We start from the raw sequence: 27,761 nt of genomic DNA on the forward strand, positions 1-27,761 counted from the left end.
ATGCCGGAACCACAGCACGCCAACCAAGCATGTTCTGAGCTAACTTGTCATCGAAATAACTTAAAATTTAAAAAACCCCTGACAAAAAAACCTCTATAAGAAAACTAGAAAAGAGCTGATAACTTTCAAACGGCTAAACCGATTTTCTTCGGTTATAGCTAAGAACACTCTCGATCAAGCCACCTTTCAAACAAAAAAAAAAAAAAACTAAATTAAAATCGGTCCATTCGTTTAGGAGCTACCATGCCACAGACAGATACACACGTCAAACTTATAACACCCCTCTTTTTGGGTTGGGGGTTAAAAAATATATATAAAAAATCGTCAGAAACCTTCATCGGGCTACAACAATACAGAGAAAATATTATATAGTTACGTGTTACGACAATGGCCCTATTAAAAAGCATTTTTTCAGCGTGACACTTTCGACCACCACGCAACGCGCAGCTTTCACGATCTCGGCAGTTTCAATTTAATCGGTGTCACGCTCGTTCCGACATAAATCGGAGCAATTTGCTGCAGTAATGAACACGCTCGCTGCAATCCGCTGGTCTTTAATTACACATAATAATATGATTTGCTTGCTTTCTGTATCTGTTTGAATACTAACCTATACGCACACACCCACACAAACAAACACAAGTGCACACACACTCAAACACACAATATACACAGTCATCTATAATTTTAGCCTAGTTTGAATATTAGAAATTTATTAAGAAAACTTTAAACTTTGTACTCCTACCTTCTGTAATACAGGTATTTCCTAGTGCAGAAGTTAGGAATCTCAATCTTGCTATGTAACCCATGTATGTATAAGTATCAATAAATTATTATTATTATTAAAATTATTATAACCTGTGACTAAGTACATAGCCGTAGGTTGTACGAATCGACTCCTATGCGATTTTTTTTTTACAGTACACTAGAGTACACTTTGTAAGGGTGGGCTTTAATGGTACAGAGCCCGTTTTCATTTAAGATAGCATTGTAACTTATATCCAGATAAGATGGTAGGCATAAACAATAAACATATACTAAGCTAACTTGAAAAGAAAACTGACTATAAAATCGGTACAATTTGCTAAGAATAATGAACAAGCTTGTTGTCAACATAATCCGCTGGTCTTTGATTACACATACTTTATATAATTTGCTTGCTTTCTGTATCTAGCTGGAAACTATGTTTCAATACCAACCTTTATCTTGGCTAAGGAAATCCTAGATCATAGACTCCTACGCGAATTTTATTTATAGTGCACTAGTTTCTAAGGGTGGGCTTACCTATTCTGTAGACTAAACATGAATGTGTTATTCATAGAAACCATCCTTGTAAAATATCCTACACAAATGGTAGGTATAAATACCTATCATTGAAATCCACTAAAAAGTTTATAAGTCATTAGCAGTATTAGTTGTTTATTGTTAGTAAAGTAAACCTGTGCTGATGGCATATCAGGCTCTCCAAGGAAAACAAAAGGCCAAATACGGATATCCAAAGTCGGTCACCCATCCAGTCACCGACATGAGTCAACGTTGCTTAACAATCGCAATCGATTAATATTGCGTTGCCACAACTAGGCCACATGCCCCTCTAGCAATAATCTAACACGGTACCAATTGCAATCAGCATGCCGCTGATGAATGTTTGAGCATACGCCATACAGCAATTTTCACGATGCAATGTCGGCAGTTTCAATTAGTTGCAACGTCAAGTGTTATCGCTTTGTGTCATGGTGTCAATTTACTGGCGTAATGAACACGCAAATTGTAATGTGGCACGCCCATGGCACGTCATTTAAACCAAAGTCACCGTGTAGTTTGTGTTAGTTTTTAGGGTTCCGTACCTCAAAAGGAAAAACGGAACCCTTATAGGATCACTTCGTTGTCTGTCTGTCTGTCTGTCCGTCTGTCCGTCGTGTCTGTCAAGAAACCTATGGGGTACGTCTTCCCGTTGGCCTAGAATTATGAAAGGCAGGTAGGTAGGTCTTATAGCACAAGTACAGGAATAAATCTGAAAACCGCGAATTTGTGATTACATCATTATAAAAAAAATTAAAACATGTAAATTAATTAATTTTCAAAGTAAGATAACTATACCAAGTGGGGTATCGTCATATGAAAGGGCTTTACCTGTACATTCTAAAAAAGATTTCATTTTCGTTTCTAAGTATAATAGTTTTTGATTTATCGTGCAAAATGTTGGAAAAATACCCGAGTACGGAACCCTCAGTGCGCGAGTCTAACTCGCACTTGGCCGGTTTTTTAAAAATCATGGACTTTTTATGACACCTGGGTGGAGATAATATAGATATAGCGTCAGTTGTTAGTACTGAAAACTGGTAATATAAAGCGAATTTATCCATATACATACTGATATTATTACAAATGTGAAAGTGTGCCTGTCTGTCTGCTAGCTTTTCACGGCCTAACAGTTCAATGGGTTTTGATGAAATTCGGTATAACGGATATTGATTATGCAACTTTTTATCCCGGAAAATCAAAGAGTTCCCACGGGAATTTTCAAAAATCTTAATCCACGCGGATGAAGTCAACGCATCATCTAGTTTGAAAATATTTTTTTAAGAATGAAATAAAATAGGAAAACTTTTAAACGTTGTTGGTACGATTTGAAATGGAACCGTACAAACTTTGCCTTACTGATTGTAGGTAGAGCCTATATTTTTTTTAACTTTTAACGTAATTATTACCCTTATCATCATCGTCAGCCAATAGTCCCTACAAGAAAACAGTGAAAGTACTTGTTCTCTTGAAGGGATTTCCATAAGCCACGTTTTTAAACTTTTGGGAACCCCGGCATGGAATTAAACGATGCAGAGTGAGAGAGTGCAGAACTTTTAATTCTGCCAACGTTACCTCTACTTTTACTCAGGAGTACCTACTCACCCGACTTTGATAAAATTATGGTCAGTAGTCAGTATAAAATGTCCGACTTTCGTTAAAAATGAGTCTGGAAATAATAGAATTTGAAATTTTATCTACGCAGGTACCTACCAACTGAATAAAAAATAATAGAAAAGATAAGGTTTCCTTTATTTCCAGTGAACATGAAATATGAATAAAAGCGTGACATTAGAGCAAGCTCTCGCAGTTTGTTTTTTAGAAATAACAGACTCGTAATGCTCGTAATGTGGTTTTGACAAGTTTCAGCCATTTTTAGTATGTAGTTTTCAGAGCTTTTATATTACAAATTTAATATTAATTTATGAGAAGACACAGGCATATCAGATGACTCACTTAAGTTTCAATTCGGACCTCGTCATATATTCGTTGGTTAAGCAAAGTTGACCCCAAGATGGTAACTAGATGGGTTATCTAGTTACCAACTTGGATCAACGTTCTCACCTCCCACTCTGACACATCAATTTTAAGGTGCGTTTTCACTGAAGCGGAGCGGAGTGGAGTGGAGACATGTGTTTTCGACCAACAAAGATTATAGAGTAGTAATAAAATTATCATTTTCAATAGAATAGTAGGTATATGTATTTATTAGATTGCGTGATAATAAATATTAGCACGTCTCTCAACATACGTCTTTGCTTCGATCTGATTCAGTGGAAATGTAGCCTTAATGTATGTAAATAGTATTTATTATGTTCCCTTCTATTTTTACAGGTAAAGAGGTCGTCCGAATAAATATTTCATGATGCAAGATTTCGGTGAAACACCGCCGACTTCGCCACATGAATCGGCAATGTTCAACTATTTGTTTGCGCCGTATTCGAATATTGACTCACAAACACTTCATTCTGTTTTCATAAATTGTGCAAACAGCCTCTCGTGATATCGGGGTGTTTGTATTTGCGTTCGTATATATTATTGTTTTTTTTTTCAAATTCAAAGTTGCTCAGCAAGCTATGGAGAGGACTATGTTAGGAGTTTCCCTGAGGGATAAGATCCAACGATGAGGACATCCGCAGGAAAACCAAGTTCGCTAATAAGTATAGCCTAAACTATTAGCAAGCTGAAGTGGCAGTGGGCAGGCCATGCCTATCGTAGAGGCGATAGCCATTGGAGCCGGAAAGTCCTTGAGTGGAGACTGCGTATAAGCAAGCGTAGTGTGGGCTGGCGGGACTGGCTGGATGAAGAAGGCTGAGGACCGGGTGTGGTGGCGCTTTTTAGGGAAGGCCTGTCCAACAATGGATGTTCACAGGCTGATGATGATGATGATTATTCACGGAAAATTTTAATAATTCTAGAAATAAGACACTTAGATAAGAAATTATTATAAACTAGCTTTTAAGTTAGCTCTTTATTAGTGAAAGAATTTTTGGAATCGAATCATTAGCTCCAAAGATTACTCACCCCATCTTAGACATCCAATCTTAGAAAGCTCTTTAATTATTTAATTGATTAATGTAGATAATCTTAGCTTAATTAGAACCATAAAAAGTTATGTTTTGTGTTTTTCATTTACCGTAGTTACCTACTTATAAGTCAACTGCAACTTTGCAAATGCAGGTATTTTTATAGAAGCGCCACTTTTACAATAATTAGTGCACTGTTCACGTTCTATATTTCTCCTTGTGCTTTCTTTGAAACAAAATTTGGCGATCATCATCCGAAAAGCTTCTCTATCTAAAGCTGTTTTTTTCAACATTGGTTTTGGGTTTGGTGGGTCGGTAACTAAGCCTTGCCTTCTATATTCACGAGCTTGTATTTCAATGCGGAAATACGTGTTTCCTGAAAATTTTAATAAGATAAGGAAAATATATAAAGAAAGACGTAAGGGTTCTTTAGCTTAAAAAAATGTACTCTTACCTACCTAATTGACATTCCACAAACGGGCGCACGAAGCTCTTCGTTTTCTCGTTTCTAATTTATACGCACTGAAAAGGCGTGGAATTTTCCGGCGTCTGTCTTCCCTTGCCATCTTAAATATCCTTTAACCGAAGTAAAACAATTAGTAAGGCTTTAAGCAAATGTACTCTAAATATTATCGTTTTCAAAGAAACGCAAGAAGGTAAAGTAAAACCTTTTATAGATTCGACCTATCATATCAATGCTATTAAGCATGTAAAGACTTGGTCATACAGGAAGAGTCGCGGCATCGACCTGCGACAGTACAGTAAGTTTACTTTACTATCACTTTTATAAATTCCAGAGAAACAGCATGTAGTATCGTAGGTTAATATCCTCTTTAAATCACAGAGTAGCGAAGAAATGTGATGCTTAGAGTAAAGTGAAAATTATGAAACAAAAAAGCACTAATTCACAGACATCAAAAAAGTAAATTGGGTCAGCATGACTTTCTAATTAAAGTGCAGACATGTGATATGAGCGGGAATGAAAAATGTTTTTAGCTCTCTCCAATTTGAGTGAGAGTAGTTTTAGCTGGAAGTGGGAAATAAATAATATAATGGTCTAGTAAGTTGTAGCAATTTAATTTTATTTGTATTTGTAAAGAAATAGGTTTAAAATTTAAAGTCATTTTTGGATGCATTAGGCGCACTTATACAAAACTGGCGTAGGTATGGTAGAGTCGTATGTCTGTGTATCCCCAATAAAGCACCTAACACTTTTGTATAAACTTGTACGACCTCCTCCTATTCGGGGGCTCTTAAATTACGGGCACACACCTCTTACTTTTCGGAGCTATGTGCGTTTTGAGCAATCACACTAATATTATAAAGGCGAAAGTTTGTATGTGTGTGTGTGTGTGTATGTTTGTTACTCCTTCACGCAAAAACTACTGGACTTTTTGGAATAAAGATAGATAATATCCTGGATTAGCACATAGGCTACTTTTTATCCCAGAAAATCAAAGAGTTCCCACGGGATTTCGAAAAACCTTAATCCACGCGGGCGAAGTCGCGGGCATCAGCTAGTTAAATATTATATTTGTGTTACTTTAACGGTGAAGGAAAACATCGTGAGGAAACCTGCATGCTTGAGAGTTCTCCATTATGTTCTCAATAGTGTATAAAGTCAGCCAAACCGCACTTGGCCAGCGTGGTGGGCTATTGACCAGATCCTTCGCATTCTGAGAGTAGACCTGTACTCAGTAATGAGCCGGTAATGCGTTGATGATGATGATAATTAAGGTTAGGATGCATAGGTACTATCATTAGCTATCTTTTGTTAGGCGCTTACCTAAAAAAATACACAACCATTTTCATTTGGAGGTTCATCCGTTTACCATTTTTAACCGTAAGTGGATTTTTATTTTAAAATGCTGTAATTCTTCACTTACACCGAAAGCCAAACAAACCATTATCGCGTCGCTTCTCACACCATGTTGGATTAAAAAGCAGACTCTGAATTCTAAATTAGGTATTTTTTCCTTTACTTGTGTTATAAGACCTAATTTCATGCCAAACATGATTGTAGGTCAACGAGAAATACCCTATACGTTTTCTTGACAGACACGATAGACGGACAGACGGGTAAACAGTCAACAAAGTGATCCTATGAGGGTTCCGTTTTTCCTTTTAAGGTACGGAAGCCTAAAAACAGAATTTATCTAGCATCATTTTTGTCTCAATTTCTTATTCCCAAGGGTGAGAGAGTTTCCTGAACCAAGTGGCGGAACGTCAGAGTGGCTCCATGCAAGCGAGACAAGTTGTCAAGTCCTCAATACGAGTCAACGACTTTTATGTAGTAAGTACTGTGCACTAGACGGGCCATTCCAAGCAAAAAATTTTGTAAACTGCAATTCGTTTATTACAAACTAGATGATGCCCACGACTTCGTCCACATGGATTTAGGTTACTTAAAAATCCTGTGGAAACTCTTTGATTTTCCGGGATAAAAAGTAGCCTGTGGCGCCGGGATGTAGGCTAACTCTGTACCAAATTTTATCAAAATCAGTTATAATAAGGCGCTCCTCTTAACTCATCCAAAAAGAGGGGTGTTATAAGTTTGACGTGTGTATCTGTGTATCTGTCTGTGGCATCGTAGCTCCTTAACTACTAAACCGATTTTAATTTAGTTTTTTTGTTTGAAAGGTGGCTTGATCGAGAGTGTTCTTACCTATAATCCAAGAAAATCGGTTCAGCCGTTTGAAAGTTATTAGCTGTTTTCTAGTTACTGTAACCTTCACTTGTCGGGGCTGTAATACATTTTTAATTTACACTTGTTACTTCTGTGTAAAAGATAAACACAATATTAAACTCTGAACTGTTGGGCCGTTAAAAGCGAGCAGACAAATAGACACTTTAACATTAATAAGACTTAATTATTAAGTATTGAGTATGGATTGATGTCCATTGTTCAGTGTCATACTAATTTTGACAGTATCGTGAAACACGATTTTGGTCAGAATAGCCGATCCATACAGTCATTTAATTCAGTAACACGAGTAAGTACCTATTATTATTTCGTGCAGCTTTTATCCGAGTATGCGGGTGGATTATGATTTTAGCAATCTATGCATGCTTGTGTGTAACCTACTTTTCCTATTTTGATATTTTTAATTTTTACAGGTTGTTTAGTTGGTACCTATTTTTAACCCCCAACCCAAAAAGAGGGGTGTTATAAGTTTGACGTGTGTATCTGTGTATCTGTCTGTGGCATGGTAGCTCCTAAACTAATGAACCGATTTTAATTTAGTTTTTTTTGTTGGAAAGGTGGCTTGATCGAGAGTGTTCTTACCTATAATCCAAGAAAATCGGTTCAGCCGTTTGAAAGTTATCAGCTCTTTTCTAGTTCTTACTGTAACCTTCACTTGTCGGGGGTGTTATAAATTTTTAATTTACACTTGTATTTTTTGTTAAATATTTTTTCTATGTTCATAAACTTCTTGTACATAGGTATGTCTTAGTATATTTTTTATTTCTATTTATGTTAAAGTATGCCCCGATATTATACGAATATATTTAGATTCAAAATATGCTTCTAATAGATCTCTCGGTCCGTCAGTTTGAACTACACTCTAGCAACGGAATATACCCTCAGAATGTTGTTATTGTAAGTGCAATATTCTACGTGACAATGTTGCAGTACTTACTCAGTGGGAGAACTGCACGAGTGAACACTTGCTTACCTTTGAACTGGATTTGTAAATAAGAATTCAATGCTATTTGTACCATTTTCGATATCATACGTTTTGAGTTTTACTTAGCCGGTTTCTTTTATTTTTTACTATCATCATAAATAAATAATTATTATTAACAAGTCTCGTTTATGACACACCGGAAACACACTAAGGTTGTATTTGTTGTATTGTTTTGGGACAGGACTGTACGACTGATGAGTGTTGTTAGAAACAGTAAGTATTTAAAATCTGATGTCTTCAATCAGGCTCACTTTACTAAAATGGTAAGCCAGCCACTTACCTACTGTTGCTAATTATGTTGTATACCATCTCTAAACGAAACTAAAATGACAGGCCTAACATAAAACTATTGATAGAATAATAGGATTTTAAAAAAAATTGGTCATGTTATACCTATATACAATGTACATATAATTAATGTCCGATGATAGTAATATAATGCTAAAAGCTTCCGCTAGGAGTAAATATAACAATATGGGTTTGAACTGTAGACCTTTCAGGTTTCAAGCCCTTGACTATTTGGGCTGTTCTGATTGTGATTGAAAGTGCTCAATAAATCGGATCTACTCAATTATAAAATAAACTTAGTACCTTGTTTTTAAATGCCAAAAGCAAATTAAGATCCTCTACGTGTTTGTAAACATTTGTACTGCTGCATTAGTGATTAGCAAAAAGTTACCAAGAGGAAAAATTTAGTGGTTAGCGTGCATTTTGAGAATTTTAATGCCTTTCTGTAGAATGTAGATAAACCTCGCCGTAATGAGCCAGTTAGTTAGAAATGAATTGAAAAAGTAAAAGAGCCAAGTAAAAGCTAATTTACTTAAAGTTTAATGTGAGCCATAAATAAGCTTATTGCAGTTAAGTTAAAATAAGTTTTAGCAAAACAACTGAGAAAAGCTCTGAAAGCTGCGCTATTGAAAAAGTAAGAACGAAAGAAAATTATGACGTACCTATATTTTCAATTATCGTAATGTTGCAAAACAAAATCAATTCGTTTGATATAACTATTCATATTGTAAATGCGCGAGTACCTATGTTCGTTTGTTCGTTTCTTGATGTTTGGCACACAAATAAGTATAGACACCAAGAGAGCAAAAAGGCTACCTTTTATACCGGAAAATAAATGCTCCCAGATATTTTAGTAAACCTACTTATAACCACGCGAACGAGGCACATTTGGAACCCTAGTAGCTTTAGTTTTAGTTTACGTAATTAATTATCACCATTACCTACCTAAAATGTGTGTGTGTGTGTGTGTGTGTGTGTGTGTGTGTGTGTGTGTGTGTATGTTTGTTACTCCTTCACGCAAAAACTACTGGACGGATTTGGTTGAAATTTGGAATGGAGATAGATAATATCCTGGATTAGCACATAGGCTACTTTTTATCCCGGAAAATCAAAGAGTTCCCACGGGATTTCAAAAAACCTAAATCCACGCGGGCGAAGTCGCGGGCATCGGCTAGTCTTACATATTTTTCAACATTTACAATCAAAAAGTGTTGAATAAATGACTTTGACTTTAACTTGGAAGTCGCGAGCATCAGTTGGTACAGAATAATTATATGTAGTAGGTAATAATGCGCTTACCATGGTGTAAAAGCTTCGTTAGTGACTTACCTATACTAATAAAAATACCTAGTTTCAAAGGATAAACTGACTGACTGACATATCGACCTATTAGAGTTTGGGTTTGATAGAGTTTGATTTTGAGACGAGGTTTTCTTTATAGCATTATGTTAACCGTTGACCCCTTACTAAGAAAGCTTTCACCCCGAACGAACCGAAGAGGGTCAGGCTAGTTTACCATTTATTATTATTTCTAACCTCAGCTTGAAAGTTAAAGGTGCAGTGCCCTAGCAAGGTAAGTGGTATTATCTCTCTTAGGAAAAGCACAATGGACATTGTAAACCATTGTAAACATAAGGCACTAAAACACTATTTGTCTTAGGTATTTTAGAATCTCGAAACTTGTGTATGAAGTCTGCAGGTTTTATGACCTTCTTTATCTACCGCCGAATATTTTTTCTTTATTTAAGGCGATCTGTTTCCTATAATATTAGGCACTTTCATGAGATTTAACTATAGTAAATATAAAAAGTTAAAATTATCAGTTTCTTCTGCACTACTGATAAACAAGTGTAAATTAAAAAATTATAACACCCCCGACAAGTGAAGGTTACAGTAATTAGAAAAGAGCTGATAATAACTTTCAAACGGCTGAACCGATTTAAGAACACTCGATCAAGCAACCTTTCAAACAAAAAAAACTAAATTAAAATCGGTTCATTAGTTTAGGAGCTACGATGCCACAGACAGATACACAGATACACACGTCAAACTTATAACACCCCTCTTTTTGGGTCGGGGGTTAAAAACCGAACGTAAACACCTAGCTTGCGTCTAAAACCCTATTAACTTTTTAGGCAAATTAAAAAGATTATAAATTATTACAAGAAGGTAAGAATCCTCAAAGTTGCTTCGAGTGAAATCAAGATTACTAATTTATTTCTTGCTACAAAGCTTTTCAATTGACTCAAGGTTAATGGAGTAGACGGCAACCTAATGAAAATTAAATAAAAATATGAAAACAAGTAAAATGAATAATTCCTTCGCTTTTTCTTTAATCTGGTAAGTCAAAGCGAGGTTACTTACCTACCTATAAAAATGTTTCCACTGGGCGAAACGAATTTTATAAATTTAGTTACCTAGCGAAATCTAAGAAAATATATTATTTGAGGCGATGGCGATGGGTCGGCCATATTTTGCGAAGAGAGGAAGGATACCTAGTCAACCCATTAACATCTGGATAAGGAAGAGAGGCAGATTTTAAGAGAGTGGGATTCTCGTGGAACCATCTCAAGTAGCCAAAGACAGAGGGATATGGAAAACAATTGCTGTAGCCCTAAGTTCCACATGGAAATACAAGGGCTAAAACGTCATCAAGCGAATTTCAAGTAAAAGTTACGTAGGTACGAATAGCTAGCTAGCTAGTAGTAGGTAGATACGTAATTTTTACTTGAGATTCGCTTAGAACCCCTTAGATAATTTTTTTATTGCCTGTGGCGCGACTTATATAAAAATGCCCAATAGAATGTTGAAATTGGTTTAGGAATACGGGAATGAAAACAAATAACAATTCAAAGTAATCAAATTTTAGTACCCTAATCTAAATGGATAAGCTGTTTAATTTGGAGCGGATCGTAAACAGAATGGTATGGTTTATTATTGCTTCATTATAATACTTAATAATATTATTACAGGTGTTATGCAGGCATAGTCAGGCCGCAATGCTAGGTGTGCCTGCTTAGCGTTCCCGCAGTCGCCGCGGAAAATGACACCGGACGCAGCTGAATTGGGATGATGTCTATGTCAAAAATAAATTATTTCTTAGGACCTATTAAATAGAGGGTCTTCCGAAATTCGTGAAATCCACGTTCAGGTTCACTGTTAGTTTTAAGTTTTCTAACCATTTTAAATAATCGATTTAACTAAAAAAGTATGTCAAATATCTATATGACGTCACATCTGTGAATTTAGTAAGCGATTTTTTTTTCTTTTCTATTTACACGCTGGGCACGGACACGCATCACAATTAGCTTTGGAAGCCTCCGCCATAAATAAATATAAATAAATGCTGTTTCCTTTCGCACCCCCTGCAGTCGCCCCTAAATAGTCTGAATCTTCTGGTTCAAAAAAATTGTTTTGTGGGTAGGTACCAATTCAAAGATGCTAGGAACATGCCAGGGTCTGTTTGGGTGTGCGGAGCGTCCCCACCCCGGTGGCCATCTCAACCTGTCGCGCACTATACTTATATTTACTTTGAATTATAAATACATTTTCTTTCCAGAAAATCCAAGAGTTCTCACATAAAAACTACGTTTGTATGGAGCATCTGACGAAGATACCGCCATTAACACGGGAGCTGCCGATCATATAATTAAAAAAAAATATTAGCCATGTTTATTATTCCCCTATCCCCTGCAACTTAGCGTACAAATTGTGTTAGGAGTAGATAGCTACGACAGTGATAGTGCAACGGGTGGCGTTCGCACTGCCGACCTTTCGTATTTCAGTCCGCTCCTATAACCGTTGAGCTATTGAGGCTCTCTGTTTGTAGAGAACTAGACAAGTTGAGTTAGTGGGTGCGATTTATTGCATAGTGTTCATAGTCGACGCAACTTGCAACAGTTTAGAGTGCGCCAGCGTGCAGCGGTAGCGCACAAATCAACAGCGTTCGTTTATTTGCTAACTGCTAGTTCATGTTGACTCGCTAACGCAAACAAACAGTTTTCATAAGTAGTGCAAACCGACCCTTGTGAACTGCAGCGGACAATCGCAATAAAACTGTAACACTTTTTACATATGAAAAAAGTACAGCTGTAAAAGGCTACGCTGGCCAAGTTTTTACGTGGAAGCTTATATTTTAATTATTCTTTGCTGTCCGGGTATTTTTTAAAAAAAATAACACCTAAAAGTCAAGTTTTTACACTGAAGTACCTTGTTACATCTTGATGTGGTTAAAGCAAACATTAGCCTTTTTACTTTTATGGGCGGTCGTCAAAACTCTGACGTTATTGTATTTCGAAGCTCGAATTCTATCAAAGTTGGTGAGATGTAAAATCTCATACTATGCACACAGTCTATTAGTATTGGAAATCGATAACACCAAGGGAAAATAATATTATAGATAGGAACAAGCCGCGATGGAAACAATCTGTGTGGCTATTTGCAGTGAATAGTCCCGTGGGAACCGACATTGTATCCCGGCGTTAAATCCTTGGGATGGGAATTCTTGAGGATAGTTAAGTAGAGCGTTGCTTTATTATCCCTTCTTCCTTTTAGGTACTGATACTTATATAACTTTCTCGTAAGTCTAGTGGTTAGAATGTTCGACTGGAGATTACGAGGTCATGGTTTCGATTTCCGGGTCGCCTCAGTCGGGTTAAAAAAAAATATTCAGTCATTGGATTTTCAGTTAAGAAATTATCTGCACCTACGAGGCTAGTAGGAACAGATAACTTCTTAACAGAAAATACTAATTAGGAAGTTGGCGATGTTGCACTTCCGTGCCTCGGAGAGTACGTAAAGCCGTCGGCCCTACCCTCTTTCCGGGAGTGTCAGATTTTCGTCCCATCAGGTGGTAAGATCTGGATCTATTTGGATCTGGAGGAATAAAATGTCTTCAAAGAGTTTGTTACACCGGGTAAAAAACTCTGAAGACATATTTTTATTCTTTCGCCTAGAGACAAATGGATATAGTAATGAGCATCGATCTAACGGCCATTGGTCTATAGGTATACGAGTAAGTTCAGATTTGCGTTCCGCTTGTTAGATACGTTGGATGCGTTACAGCGAAAGCGGAACGACACACATAAAGTTACATATGTATATAATATGTCCTTAAACTTTGTCTCTTTAACTGTAACATCGAACTAATGGACCTAGTTCGCTGGAAGCCAGCCTGGGTGGAATTGCTTAAGATACTTTTTACTGAGGGGGGTATACACCAGGTTACCCTGCGGTTTGAATTTTACGTCAGATTAATAAATATTTTTGCCAAAAATACCGAATTTTGCAGATATATTTTCTCTTTGATGTTGTTTGAACTGAAATTCCAATAATATTTCTCGTATTTCTGCCGTAGCTGCTTCTTGTTTGCACTCTACTCGGACATCGCTGTGGCGCTCCAATTTGTTTCCTGCTTCCTTCCTCGCTTTAAGAGATTGCAATAGTTTGAAGGTATCTATAGTTATATATTTTTTTAAACATAAATAGCGAGCAAACGAGCAGGTGGGTCACCTGATGTTAAGTGATTAACGCTTCTATGAACAGTTGCAGCACCAGAGGAACCGCCAATGCGTTGCTGGCCTTTAAGGATTTTGTTAGTCCACCCCTTGAATAATCCCATATTGACACCGCAGAAGGGAGTCGATTTCACAATTTGCAAAATATTTACCTACATAATATTATTATATTCTGTTTTCACGCTAAGGTTTCCATTATAAAACATAAAATTTCTGTAGGTACCTTTACTCAAAAATGGTTAAAAAGATGGGCCGTGAAAAGATAGCAAATAATTTATTTATTACTAGATGATGTCCGTGACTTTGTCCGCGTGAAATTTGGGTTTTTAAAATATCCCGTGGGAACTCTTTGCTTTTCCGGGATAAAAAAATGCCGAAGTCAATTTCCAAGGCGTAAGCTACCCCTGTACCAAATTTAATTAAAATCGGTTCTGCAGTTAGGCCGTGAAAACGTAGCAGACGGACAGACAGACACACTTTCGCATTTATAATATTAAAATAAAAAGTATGAAATTATGGATACGCAGTGAGACGCGACATTTATAGATTTCCTCTTACGCTCCTTTACCACTTCTATAGCTATTCTAAATTCTGTAATCGGGACAGTGTCCACACAAAAGCATTCTTCAAGGCGATCCTAAAACCTAATTCCGTTTTTCAGTTGTAAATAACACCAGTGATGCAGCGTTTTCTATGCCAAGAGACAAGTGGAACGTCAAGCGATAACAAAGTAACGCAAACAGCCAGCGTAAATATCGTCACGAAACTCCGGGACCCAAAGCCCAATCCCGGGGCTCTCTCGACTGTAAACAATCCCGGTGACGCGGCGTTTTCGGTAATATTTGTTTTCGATCGCGTGAAAAGGAATATATTTTATCTGGACTTACTTTAAATTTTTTTTAGTTTTATTCCCAATGCAACCAATTAGCTCTAGTATCGACTATAACTCACAAAACACGGGCAGACCCGTCGCTTGCCCCTTAAGGAAAAACCGCCAATATTTTGTCAGTTGCCATGAAGAGAACACTTGTGGTTTGGATCGTTAAGTCATCATCATCAATAACCCATTCGCCGGCTCACTACTGAGCACCAGCCAGAGAAGAGCTTGGCCACAGTCCACCACGCTGGTCAAATGCAGATTGGCAGACTTCACACACTTTTAAGAACATTAAGAAGAACTCTCAGGTATGCAGGTTTCCTTCACCGATAAGTATGTATTTCTAATACCTTAATAGCCGATTCACACCAATTGCGTATGCAGCCCGTACACGTGACACGTGCGTAGTGACGCGCGTGAACCCACAGACGTAACTGCACGCATTACGTCTACGTGAACGTTCACGCCACGCAAGCGGTATGCCATGTTTTATACAGTTCCATACATAGCAACGCAATGGTATGCGCCACGTCTGCTTACGCAACGCTTACGTGGCCTGTGTCAACGAGCTCTTAAACGTAGATATCTAACTCCGAATATTTAGAGGTCCGGGATCGGACCTCCGACCATCTGAATAGGAGACAGATATCTTAACCACTAGATATCATGATGGTTAAATCATAGCCGCCATGTAGCTTGAAAGCTACAATAGAATGTGTTGAGCTGAAAATAGACGTACCTAGGTAAAGTATGTTGGCAAACAATGCCTTTAATAGATAGGTAATAGGTATATCTAATTGGACAAGATGTTATGCCGGAAGGTACTTACCTTGACAGTACTTTGCTGATAACTTTACAATTAATGAGACATGAACCGATGTCTCCAATTAGAGTAATCACTGGTCTAGAAATATGTAACGTAGATTTTCAGAATTTTCTTAAGTAATTTTTTTTTTCTACTAACTTTTGCCCACGATAACTTTGCCGTGGATTTAGGTTTTTAACACTCTCACCGCCATACTTATTTAAGATTTTTCTAGTGCAACACGCCATGTGGGCGGCACGGCAGTTAAAATTTAAAAACCGGCCAAGTGCGAGTCAGACTACCGCACTGAGTGTTCCGTACTCGGGTATTTTTCCGTCATTTTGCACGATAAATGAAAACTATTATGCATAAAAATAAATAAAAATCTGTTTTAGAATATACAGATAGAGTATAAAACTCTTTCATATGATACGTAGGGTACGTATCATATGAAAGAGATTTGGTTTATCTTGCTTTGAAAATTGAAACATATTTTAATTTTTTTTTCTGTTATGTACCTAATCACAAATTCACAGTTTTTGGATTTACTCCTTTACTTGTGCTATAAGACCTACTTATCTGCCTAATTTCATGATTAGACCTAGTCAACGGAAGTACCCTATAAGTTTTATTGACAGACACGACGGACGGACAGACAGACAGGCAACAAAATGATCCTATAAGGGTTTCGTTTTCCTTATGAGGTACGGAACCCTAAAAAATCAATATTGACTCGCAGCACTCGAATTTACATGGGCGGTCAGCAGCCCACGTGGCGGTTTGAGTGTCCTATGGAAACTCTTTGATTTTTTCGAGATAAAAATGTACTTAGTACGGGACAACGGAATAGGCTTTACCACTAGGCTCGCTTCGTAATAAATAATAAGGGCTTATTACATAAATGCAAACTAAGTTTACGCAGTCACCAATTTTGAAAATTCTCTCAGCAACAATTTAGATGGGACCAAAGTCCGAACCTTTGTAACTTCGTAAGCCACGTCTGATTTATGACTTTGTTTATTGAAGTGTTGTTTATTATTAAATTTTAGCGTAAAATATTCCGAATCATTTTGTAATTCGTTACCGAGGTGAAAGAGCATCAGCCTAATTTCATTTAAGTGATAAATTATTTAAATATTAATATTTAGTTACGATTTACGGTGTTGGAATTTTAAGATTTTACTTCGAAATACTTTTAAATTTTCATCAATCTTGGGAATATTTCTGACAAAACGTCTGTTCATTTCGCAGAAAATTTTATAACCTACACGGAATTTATTTAAATTTTTAATGCTGAATAACATGTGTACCTACACGTTTTCTTTCAATGGTTTTTCGAAAATTTAGATGTAATAAATAATTATAATATTTGTACTAATATTATAAATCAAAAATTATGTCTGGCTGTCTCTTTGTCAGCTAACTTTTCACGATTCATCCGTTTAACCAATTTTGATGAAATGAAGTACAGAGATAGCTCGTGGGGCTATTTTTTATCCCAGAATAGTTCATTATAACCGTAGGTACTTATCTCGATACTTATGAGCGATCTAGTAACATAGATATTACTAGCCTGGATCACTGTTTAACAGTCCGGTTGTTACGAACAAAAGGTATAATCAACGAGCCACTTCAACCGTACTATTATACTGAAGTTAATCATAGCTTTAATCTACGCTTAACCTAAGCATATAATCAATAAAATGACATGTGACATAAATAGAAACTATTTACTAATTGCAGCGTAGTACCGCAATATACGCATATTGACCGCTTTCAAAGCTAAGTGCTGAGCGATTGGAATTTATTCAACCGGCTTCATTGAAATATACGGTTCTCTGTTTTCTGTAAAAAAAAATTGTGAAGCCAAAGAAAATGAACAAACAGAATGCTTCGCTTTTCAATTTACTTGTACATTATAGTTCACAATTCACGGCCATTAACATTAAAGTTTTGTACATCACTACCCATCACTAGTACATCAGTCTGGGCGAAACGTGCGTCGAATGGTGTTGGGATTTTTGTGGTGCTGCGTGGTGGTGGTGCATGCTTGCTGGCTGGCTTTTCCTGCGTGTTTATCAGTGGGAGGGCGGGCGGTGCATGTCGCATGCTGCATGTTGCACTCAAGATTGCACTATACAGATTTCTTTGGTTTGGCGGATTATAGCAAATCAAGCATTCGGTTCATAGTAGCAATGGATTGTCGCGACAAAATTATAGATCTGCACTTTGCAGAGTAATGTTGTGCATGAATGATTAATTAAATTATTGGTCTATAGGGTTGTTGGTATGTCCTTCAATCACGTCGAACAACGGATCGGTGTGATTAAATGCATGGGTATAGTTGAAAATCTGGAGAGTGACAAAGACTACTTTTTATCCCGGAAAATCAAAGAGTTCCTACAAATTTTTGAAACTTAAATCGACCTGGATGAGGACGCGGGTATCAGCTAGTATAATATATTTAATCTTTATTTGTGCGAAGAAAGGTTGCACTTGCACGAAATCTATGCTAATATTATAAAGAGATAAAGTTTGGAAGTTTGTTTGTAGGGAGTAATCTCCGGAACTACTGAATTTCTTTCACCAGTAGAAAGCTTTATTATTTATTATTTTAACATAGGCTATAATGTTTTATTTTCAAAAAATCAGAGATCCCTTCGAAAGTTGTAAAAGCTACCTAGTTAGTTATATTAGGGGTTAGAAAAAGGAGTTTCCATATACTTATGTCTATTTTCTGAGTCAGCATTAAAGGCCTCTGAGTCATAACATGGAGACAATAGCATTACGTAATGCCACCACTCTCTTACACGTAAAGCCGCTTACGCAAATTTTGACTAAGATGTCAGAGTCGTCTTATATCATTGTTCTTGTACATATAATGCGACTAAAATATACAATTCAACGAGTATAATATCATTATTTTTAAGATTATTATAAAATACTTAACGCAAGTGACCAAAGGCGGTGTCGAGTGAAACTTAATAGGTACCTTAGCTTAGTTTAGGTCATTCGTTTTTGCAAGTCCCACTCGGTAGATCTTGGTTAAATTATAAACGCAAAGAAAATTAGAAACGAAATGGGACTCTAAATGAGAAATGAAAAACAATAAACTGGTCGCTGCCGGTTTTAATCAGCTTTAAATCCGTTGAACGTAGTCTTTATTTCCATTGCTTTTCATGCTTTAACTGCTTTAAGAGTGGAACGTGCTTTATAACGAATATCCCTCATCCTTGTAATTTTAGTTATTTATGAAGACTAAAATTTTAAAACCTCAAGATATTTAGTGTCTAATTTCTTATTACTATAAAGTTTCCTCACATTAATCACAATTTCATGCTGGGGAATTTATTAAGGCAATACCGCAGTGAGCATCCACTTCTGCTGAATGGAATGGGTAAAGGGGCAATGAATTTTCAGTGTTCCGTACCTGAATGGTGCCAACGAAACCCTATCACTAAGCCTCCGCTGTTCATCCGTCCGTCTTTCTGTCAGCGAGCCGTAATAAGTAGGAAATTCCACCCCATTGAAGCTGAGGCGTGTCAACTAGCAGATAAAGCTCTAGAAAGTTTACAACTAAGCAAATTTTTAAAAAGAGTTCGAAAGTAACAAGTGATAAAGTACACTGACGTAGAAGGTATTAAGAGTGACAAGTAAGCTATATAAAATCAGTCGCAAAAGTGGTTTACAGTCGACTGAGTCTGTGGGCTTGGGCGTTCGATCTCAAATGTTGAATCAGCTTTTTCCAAAGATATTTGCTCAAGCAGCTTGCGTTCATTGTTTTCATTTGGCTCTCTAGCGTTGTTCAAAATTACCAATCAGCAAATTTCGATAGAAATAAAAAATCTTTTATCTCTTATCTAATAATACTGCATTAGTTATTCCTTATTTTGTATGACTCAAGTACTTAAAATCTATACTTACTTAAATCTATACTTACAGCAATTTATCAGGTCGTTTACCTATCACTTAGTTCGTTGGTATCACCATAAACTTATATAGATTAATTTTTGACGATCCAAAAGAAGTTATTAAAAAAAAAACTATTTATATTTTGTTCTATTTGTTATATTAGTCGTTTTCAGGGCTCCGTACCAAAATGGTAAAAATAGTTCCTTTTCACATTCGATTATAATTTATAAATTCAAATAATATAATCGTTCTATAAAAATCGGTAATTTAAAAACCGCATTATATTTTTTTAATTACTCAATAAAAACGGTTTCGTTCAAAAGTAAACGAATTTCGAAGGACTTTTGGGCTGAATATAGTGTTCGAACTTTATAAGGAATATACTGACTTACATGGTTTTTATTCAGGTTTTTACATCTATCTTTGATGAAGCATTCAAAGCATGTTTCAGAAAAATTTGACTTATGTGATTTTTGAAATGACCGATTCAATTTAATCTTTCCTGTGCATAAAATTAAAAGCCGGTTACTCGAAAGAGATCGCTTTTTTGTGATGAGGTTGCATTGTTCCTTTTGATTCAAATAATTTGCAGTTCACAGATCAGTTACGCATCAACGTGATTTTTTGCGTTAGCTGCACTTCTGCAGTCAGGTACCGATCGCGACACGCCCCACAAAACGAAATGCTCTATTATCATCATCATTATCAACCAATAGACTTCCACTGCGGACATACCTAGTTCGCACGCCACGGTCTTGCGCCGCCTGAATTCAGCGTCTCCCTGCGACTCGCCTGATGTCGTCCATTCACCTAGTGGAGGGTCTTCCAACGATGCACTTTTTGGTGCGAGGTCGCTATTCCAGCACGTTGGGACCCCAACGTGTTCCGGTTTTTCGAACTATGTGCCCTGCCCATTGCCATTGCTTCGCCACCCACTCTTTTATAGTTCCTTGTTAACCCCCGACCCAAAAAGAGGGGTGTTAGAAGTTTGACGTGTGTATTTGTGTATCTGTCTGTGGCATTGTAGCTCCTTTGACTAATGAACCAATTTTAATTTAGTTTTCTTTTTGTTTGAAAGGTGGCTTTATCGAGACTGTTCTTAGCTATAATCCAAGAAAATCGGTTCAGCCGTTTAAAAGTTATCAGCTCTTTTCTAGTTACTGTAACTTTCACCTTGTCGGGGGGTGTTATAAATTTTTAATTTACACTTGTTTTACAAAATGTAAACATGTAAAACTCGGTCAAGCTAGTTTGCACCTCGCGTCGATTACGTCACACTGACGCTGTACGGTATGCGAACCGTACTGACGCGACAAGACGACCGCGGGGAGGTGAGCGGGGAAGTGGGAGAGGCGCCGCATTCCAGCGAGATGCAAACTTAGAGCGACCGAGTTATACTTACGCATGCAGTGCAGTTTCTGATGGACCGGGTCTGCCTCACGCTGTTTTTCAGGCTTATGTACTTACATATTTAGTGAATAATATTTTCATGTGTACATTTATTTGGTTTTGCCTAAGGGAACAATGGTGTTATAAGGAACACTCACAGCCAAATCTCTCGTAAGCGGCTTTACGTGTTAGGGAATGAGACTCTGCATTTGTGTAACAGCGTATGCCTTGTTGCCGTAATGTGCCTATGTAATATTCTCTCTCATTTCTTATAAGTCATGACCAGACGAAAACTTAAGATAGAAACTGTGATATTATAAGTGTTAGCCCGAAAATCAGTAGACGATGAGGACTTTGAGGCTAAATTACGGTAAAATGACAGCTGTAATGACGCAATTACCTCTGCTTGGCCGATATCTTCTCGCTATTGGCTAAAATGCATTGCTGCAGCAAAATTGACATAAATTCAGCCAATCACAACAGTTGAGATTGTTACAGGTTGAGATTGAGGTTGTAATTGTGCAGTTTTTTAGTAATCCGCCGCGGCGTGTTTGGAACCCTCGCAGCTTATTTTTAAGTTTTTGTAATTATTCATCACAGTTGATTTTGATTAACCGTCAAAAAGGGTACCTACAATGATACCCAACTTGAATAAAAGGTTAAACTTTGCTTAGCCAGCAGATTAGTCGATACGAATGGTTTTTTTTATTCCGGTTCCTTTAAAATAATATTATTATATTTATTGAAACAATTGTAGCTTTATATTTAGTACAATAAAAACATGAAATGAATGTGCTAAACTAATGAATAATTAACACGCTGCTTTGTACCTTCTATCATACTTAATATCCCAGGAAACTGGGAAAAATAAGTCGAAGTGCTTTTGTTTGATAAAGATTTTGGAATTTATAACATAGAGAAAAAGTTTACGTAAGTTTAGTAGGTAGGTATTGTACATTATATAATTCATTCATTCACTCTGTTACCTACATACCATCATACACACATCGTACTATCACATACCTAATGCCTCTTCCATATTATACTGAAGACAAAATGATTAGCTAATTTTCTTTTGGATTAACCTTAAGCCTAAAGTACCCTCAAGTTGCCTTCATTTAAAACATAAACAGTAATTTTGCTTAAGCCTAGGTAAACACATTATCCTGAAGCTGGATTTAATTAAAACTACTAGTTTTAAGATTATTGTGGGTATGTATAAATTAACCACCCACTATAAATTAACGTGTTAAGATTGGGAATCACAATCTCTATTGAGATTAATTTATCTCGTTGTGAAGGGTTATTTTTGAAATCAAGCACGTAGAGTCATCAAAATGTGATCGTAGCAAATTTTTATTTTATAGTTGTAATACCTAGGGTACCTTTCGTGTAGTAGGTAAACATTTGCTTCTGTAGACTATATTTAAGAAAAACCTGATCAGATCAGGGGTGAAACAAAGAAATAAAAATCACTAGGTAGCACCAATACATATTATTTTAATTTCAAATAATAATAAATCAACGCACGTCCGTTCCGCACCGAGTCCCTTTAACGCAGTGAATTCTGGACCAACTCGAAGTCCTGTTCCAGCCAACCCGATGAAATGTGAAGTTGGCATAGCTAGGCTTATTCTCAGAGCTCTCTTCTCACATAAGTATATAGGTAATATAGAGAAGTTTTGATCGTAAACGTTTTATCGCTCAAATATTTTCGGCCGAGGCGTAACATTAACCTTATAACCTACTAACCTATATTGGTGTATACATGTAGAGGCTGTATGCTCCAATTAGGTTAAGTAACAAGGTCTGTGACAGATGAAATGACATGAGCCTAGTCGGTTCTAAAACTCTGGACTTATTGGATAAGTTTCCCTAGCGCACTTCATACAAAAGTAGTTTGACTAAACTATTCAATCTTTATTGAAATTTTGTAGATACATTTTAGAAATTGATATCAATATCTGCGTACAAGATTTCTGTAAAAATGTAGTTTAGTCACATGATCTTAAATATTTATCCCTACATGTAAATTTTTGAGCCTGTGTTACATTAAAACTACAAATATCCTGCAGACCTTGAAACTTGTATTTACAAAATTTGAATTAACGCAATATTCTTCACTGTATACCATTATATTAAAAAAATCATTAAAGTGCTTAGCAAAAAATAGAACTACAAATTAGCGGCCTTAGCGCTTTGAAGCGATCTCTACCAGATAACTAGGTTGAGGGGGAAATTTCAAAAATCAAGAAGTACATAAATTTTGACCAGTCAATGCGTTACAATTAAGTACTTGCATATATTTCATGATCAAATAAAGCTCTGTTGGTAATGGATACACCAATAAACAGCTGCATATAGCAATAACTAATCACCAGATATGGCTATTCGTAGCAAATCAATCGATTGCTCTCGTTGCAATCTGTTTCAATGGATTATAACAAGATGTATGGCACTTGCGTTTTGAATACATACTGTGCGCGAATGCAGAATTACGCGCAACGTAAACTTTACTAAGTGACCCCTAGAAAACGTGATCTTACGCGTCTAAAAGTCCAAAACGCATTTGCGTTGCGCTGCGCGACGATATGCGATGCGGCAGGTAGCATCTCTCTTTATACAAACTCATATACCACCACATTTTGTCGCGCCGCATCGCTCAAATGCGCTTTGCTTTATACGATTTCGTATAAACTATAGGTGTTTGCCATATCGCGTCGCGCCGCGCCGTTTCACGCAGCGCAACTCAGTCTTTAAACCATAAAGACCATTGACCTCCGTAACTCTTGTAGTTGCAACAATTTTTTTTCACTTGGTTTGTATTTTATACAAAAAAAAAGTTTCATTTTAAATGGGCTGGTGATCTTTACATTCGACATGCATAGAACGAAGAACAGTAAGAAATCTTAGTAAGTGTTCTCACTGCAAAACGCGCAGGAGCCACTATGCTGTCATTGCACACCCATCGTGCTCTTATAGTGTGAGTGCCTACTTCATACAGTTTATTGTAAAATATAGTAAATCTGTACACTCACTTTCACATTGAGCTTTGTGTGCGCAAGCCTTTATTATCGCTCCATAAATCTTGAATAGTAGGGTTAGTATGTGATTCTACATGTCGCCAACTTTGATAGAATTCGAGCGTCGAAATACTTTTGTGTCAAAGTAAAATGGACCTAAATATCTCGTTTTAAAGTTCATCTATAAATTTGCAGCCAACGACCCAAGTAAACACCTTGCGACACAAAAATCGTCGGTCTTATAGATTAGCATATAATAATTCAATGTATAGCATATTAATAATATAATAATCTTAGATTCTTAGGATTGGTGCTTCGCAACCTAACAAATCCTTAATCAACTTTATTTTAAAAAAAAGGATTTATTGATCCATTTTAACTCGTTACGTTAAAGTGTTTCGACACTCGAATTCTATCAAAGTTGGTAAGATGCAAAATCTTGTACTAACTCTTCAGTTCAATAGAATCTATTTCAAATGAATGTAGTTTTATTTTTAGCGCTTTGTGGTAGAAGGCTTCAGAAATAAAACTGCTATTCCAATCTATTCGTGAGTGGAAATGGTTTTATATTTTGAAAAGATTTTTTTACCACTATTGAAGCGGGTTGGGGTGAAAGGCACGAACGTGATGTTGTAAGGTGTGACAAATTTTTTTTTATTACTAGCTGCTCACCTCGGCTTCGTCATCATCATCATTATCAACTGATAGGTGTCCACCGCTGGACATAGGTCTCTTGTAGGTCTCTCACATACCACGATCTTGTGCCGCCTGAATACAGCAGCTCCCTGCGACTGGTTGATGTGATGAGAGAGTATGGAGCGCGCTACGAATAAACTCCTCTTAATTGTAATTATTAGAATTGCAAAGCAAAGTGCAAAAGTATAGCAGATAAATATTCAAAGGCATTAACCCGTACAAATGCAATATCCTCTCTGACACCAATAAAGTGCTCGCATTGATTTACTAAATAAGCCTTAAGCCTCAATCGCTCAACAGGCTGAGGAGCCGACTGAATTCTAAAAGGTCGGCGGTTCGAACCCATACCACGATCTTGTGCCGCCTGAATACAGCAGCTCCCTGCGACTGGTTTGATGTGATGAGAGAGTATGGAGCGCGCTACGAATAAACTCCTCTTAATTGTAATTATTAAAAGTGCAAAAGTATAGCAGATAAATATTCAAAGGCATTAACCCGTACAAATTCAATATCCTCTCTGACACCAATAAAGTGCTCGCATTGTGATATTAAAGCGTTGTAAAGTAACTCCTGAAACAATCCTAGCCAGCTCACTTTTAATTATAAAAACGCAGCAAAATTTACATTCCAATAAAGCTGGTTGAATGGATTTCAATCGTTGAATATTTAACTTTAATAACCATCGTTACACTGCAGCTCCAACGGGAATTGATAAAGAGTTGAGATCAAATAGCTTCATTGGGGATGTTTTTTTTTTTTGCATTTATTATTTCGGGAAATTTAAACTTTATATTAAAAGTACTTACCTTAATTATTTTTAAAATGTTTAAATGTTTTAGAATTTGTACTGGCTTCAGTGGTACTGATAAGGAGAATCAGCTTATCTAAGGGGGGTCAAAATATAGGTATGAGTATGTTCATGTGACTTCATGAAAACGTATTTAATGAGTTGGGCGCGTTTGGAACCCTCGTAGTTTTAAGTTAACGTAATTAATTATCACAACTATATCATCTTACATCATCCTATCATCTAACAATTCAGACGATTAAAAGGCGTACAATAGTACCTCCTTTGGATAAATTATTTTGACTTTGTTTTGATTTACAACCCCCCCCCCCCCCCCCCCCCATTGCCATGCAGGGCCTGAACCCCCCCCCCCCCCCTGGACTGTTGACCTAGCAGCGGGGTAAGGCCCAAACCGCCCGTGGCTAGGGTTTCAGAGAACCTTATCACAATGTATGCCGTCTCAAACGTACCGCCTTCTGTACTTTGCCCTAGGTCCAACAGTCAAGCGAAATTGTTTTGTAAAATCTCTGAAGTCACAAGCATCTGGATTCTGAAACTTCACATCTTTATTAAAATAATAGGATGTTATTGTTAACACTGAACCGAGCGACTGAAGCAATCGCCTAAGATTCACGGCACAGTAGGCGAGTCACGTTTCCGTACTGAAAGCAGATTACATCGGTGCTCGAGCTGAGTGAACGGTTATTGGCACGATACTGCAAAGTAGTGTGGATAATATTAACACAAGGAAAACGAAGATAAGCTATCGCACCTATTAAAAAACACCCGTCTATAACATATTAGAATAACGCCCCGACGCGCGGCGTGGCGACAAATGAGCCAATTATACAGGACACGCAAGTGTGTAAACATGGGGCGCCAGCCAGGTAACCTCCCAGTGTGCCTGGATGCTGCTGGTCCCTATTGGATGCGTCCGAGGGGAAGAGCAGTGTTCGGGCCGGTGCGCCCCGGTAACATGGCTAATAATTTCTCTTCGAAGAAATTGTTGGCTATGGCTAATGACCTGGCAGGGGGGGGGGGGGGGGGTTTCTCCGCGTGTCCCTCTGACTAGCAGAGGGCACAGTGGACGAAGCGGAAGGATGGGATGCGGGCGATGTGCGCGTCCCGGGGTCAGGGGACGCACTTCGTTGGTGCGTCCCGGAGGTGCGGTGGTGGGGACCGAGTAGGTCCCCGGTGGAGGGTCTGCCTCGGCAGACGTCGCTGGATGGGTCGCGGTTGTTTGCTTCGGCGTTCCCGTGACCCAGTCGCCAGGCGACGCGCAGTAGCGCCGCTGGGGTTTAGTGGGTGTTCCGGTCGCCTCTCGGCTGGCGAGTCCCACATACCCTCCCTCAGCTGGCTGGCTGGCTAGCTTCCGGGGGGGATGCGTAAATGCACTCCCCAGCGTCAACAAAAAAAAAAAGTGTGTAGGTACATATATACATAGGTGCACTCTATTTTCTTGACGGGACGGCAATTCTATGCGACTGAGGAGAGACCAGGCATAAGGTCAACGTCTTTACTCACTCTTCGGGGCACGGGGTTGTAAGTTGCAACACTGCCAACTCCGCAACTCAGGGCTATTACGTACTCAGAATTCCTCAACAAAAACCCAATATTTTTTGCCCGACCAAGGACTTGAACTCAGTCCCTCATACTTACTTTAAAGCGAATAAGTTAGCTACTGAAGCAAATAACTAGTTTTGACCATAAGCAAAATATAAAGAACGTTTTAACAAATCGTCGCTTTTAATATTTTTAATGTGACCAATATGTTCCGATACTCCCAGTATACGCTAACACGAAACGTGAGGCAATCCGGAGATTAACCTTTCCACTCCACTACTTGACCACTAGAGCACGTGCGCATTGCGGTAAATTGTACACAATACAATGCCCCTCGAGTGGGCAGAAAAGATTCCAGCTAAGCGATCCCGTGTACTTAACAAGGAATAGAGTGTGCTCGTTATTGTTTCAACAACCGGAGGGAGGCTAGGATGTGCTATCATCTACCAATACTTGTATGTAATATAATAAAAATATACTTAGTAGAAGTTGTATCCACAGGATGATAAAAAGATTATAACAGCGGTCAATGTTTTACCGTGCGGCGCAGCAGTTCTATTTTCCAAGCGCATGAATGTTGATTACATATTGATTGCATACGAATCGATTTTTGTTTTTGACAAAATCATAATTTAAATCTATTTATGTGCTTTGAGGGCAACCCTAACGAGAAATTGACGAGTTACTAAAAAAACGTAAGAACCGTTAGAGCATTATTTTATTTATTTTTATTTTTCATATAGGTACTTACCAAAATTTTTGTTATAAAGTAATAATAAATTTTGCATTGGAAATGCTTACATCTAAACAGAGTTTGTATATCAAAATATTTTCGGTAGTTTTTACATCGTACAGCTGCAAGCAAGGCTTTAATAAAACATTCCTATT

At 37.4% G+C, this 27,761-nt stretch overlaps 2 long non-coding RNA genes across 2 annotated transcripts in view; both read right to left on the reverse strand.

Moving 5' to 3' along the window:
• LOC123870840 overlaps positions 1–24,246 on the reverse strand; it is a 30,495-nt gene extending 6,249 nt beyond the window's left edge. Inside the window, exons 1-2 of the long non-coding RNA XR_006797162.1 lie at positions 24,231–24,246; positions 22,535–22,540 (exon numbers count right to left, since the gene is read on the reverse strand). This is a non-coding gene — a long non-coding RNA (uncharacterized LOC123870840). The remainder of the gene's footprint in view (positions 1–22,534; positions 22,541–24,230) is intronic.
• Positions 1,495–19,638, reverse strand: LOC123870839. The gene is made up of 3 exons (XR_006797161.1): positions 19,627–19,638; positions 15,806–15,809; positions 1,495–1,592 (listed from the first exon to the last, which is right to left on the reverse strand). It is a non-coding gene; the product is annotated as an uncharacterized LOC123870839 (long non-coding RNA).
• Positions 24,247–27,761: the final 3,515 nt, after the last annotated feature.

Source organism: Maniola jurtina, chromosome 13, assembly GCF_905333055.1.
Source record: "Maniola jurtina chromosome 13, ilManJurt1.1, whole genome shotgun sequence".
In the NCBI taxonomy this organism is placed as follows: Eukaryota; Metazoa; Arthropoda; class Insecta; order Lepidoptera; family Nymphalidae; genus Maniola; species Maniola jurtina.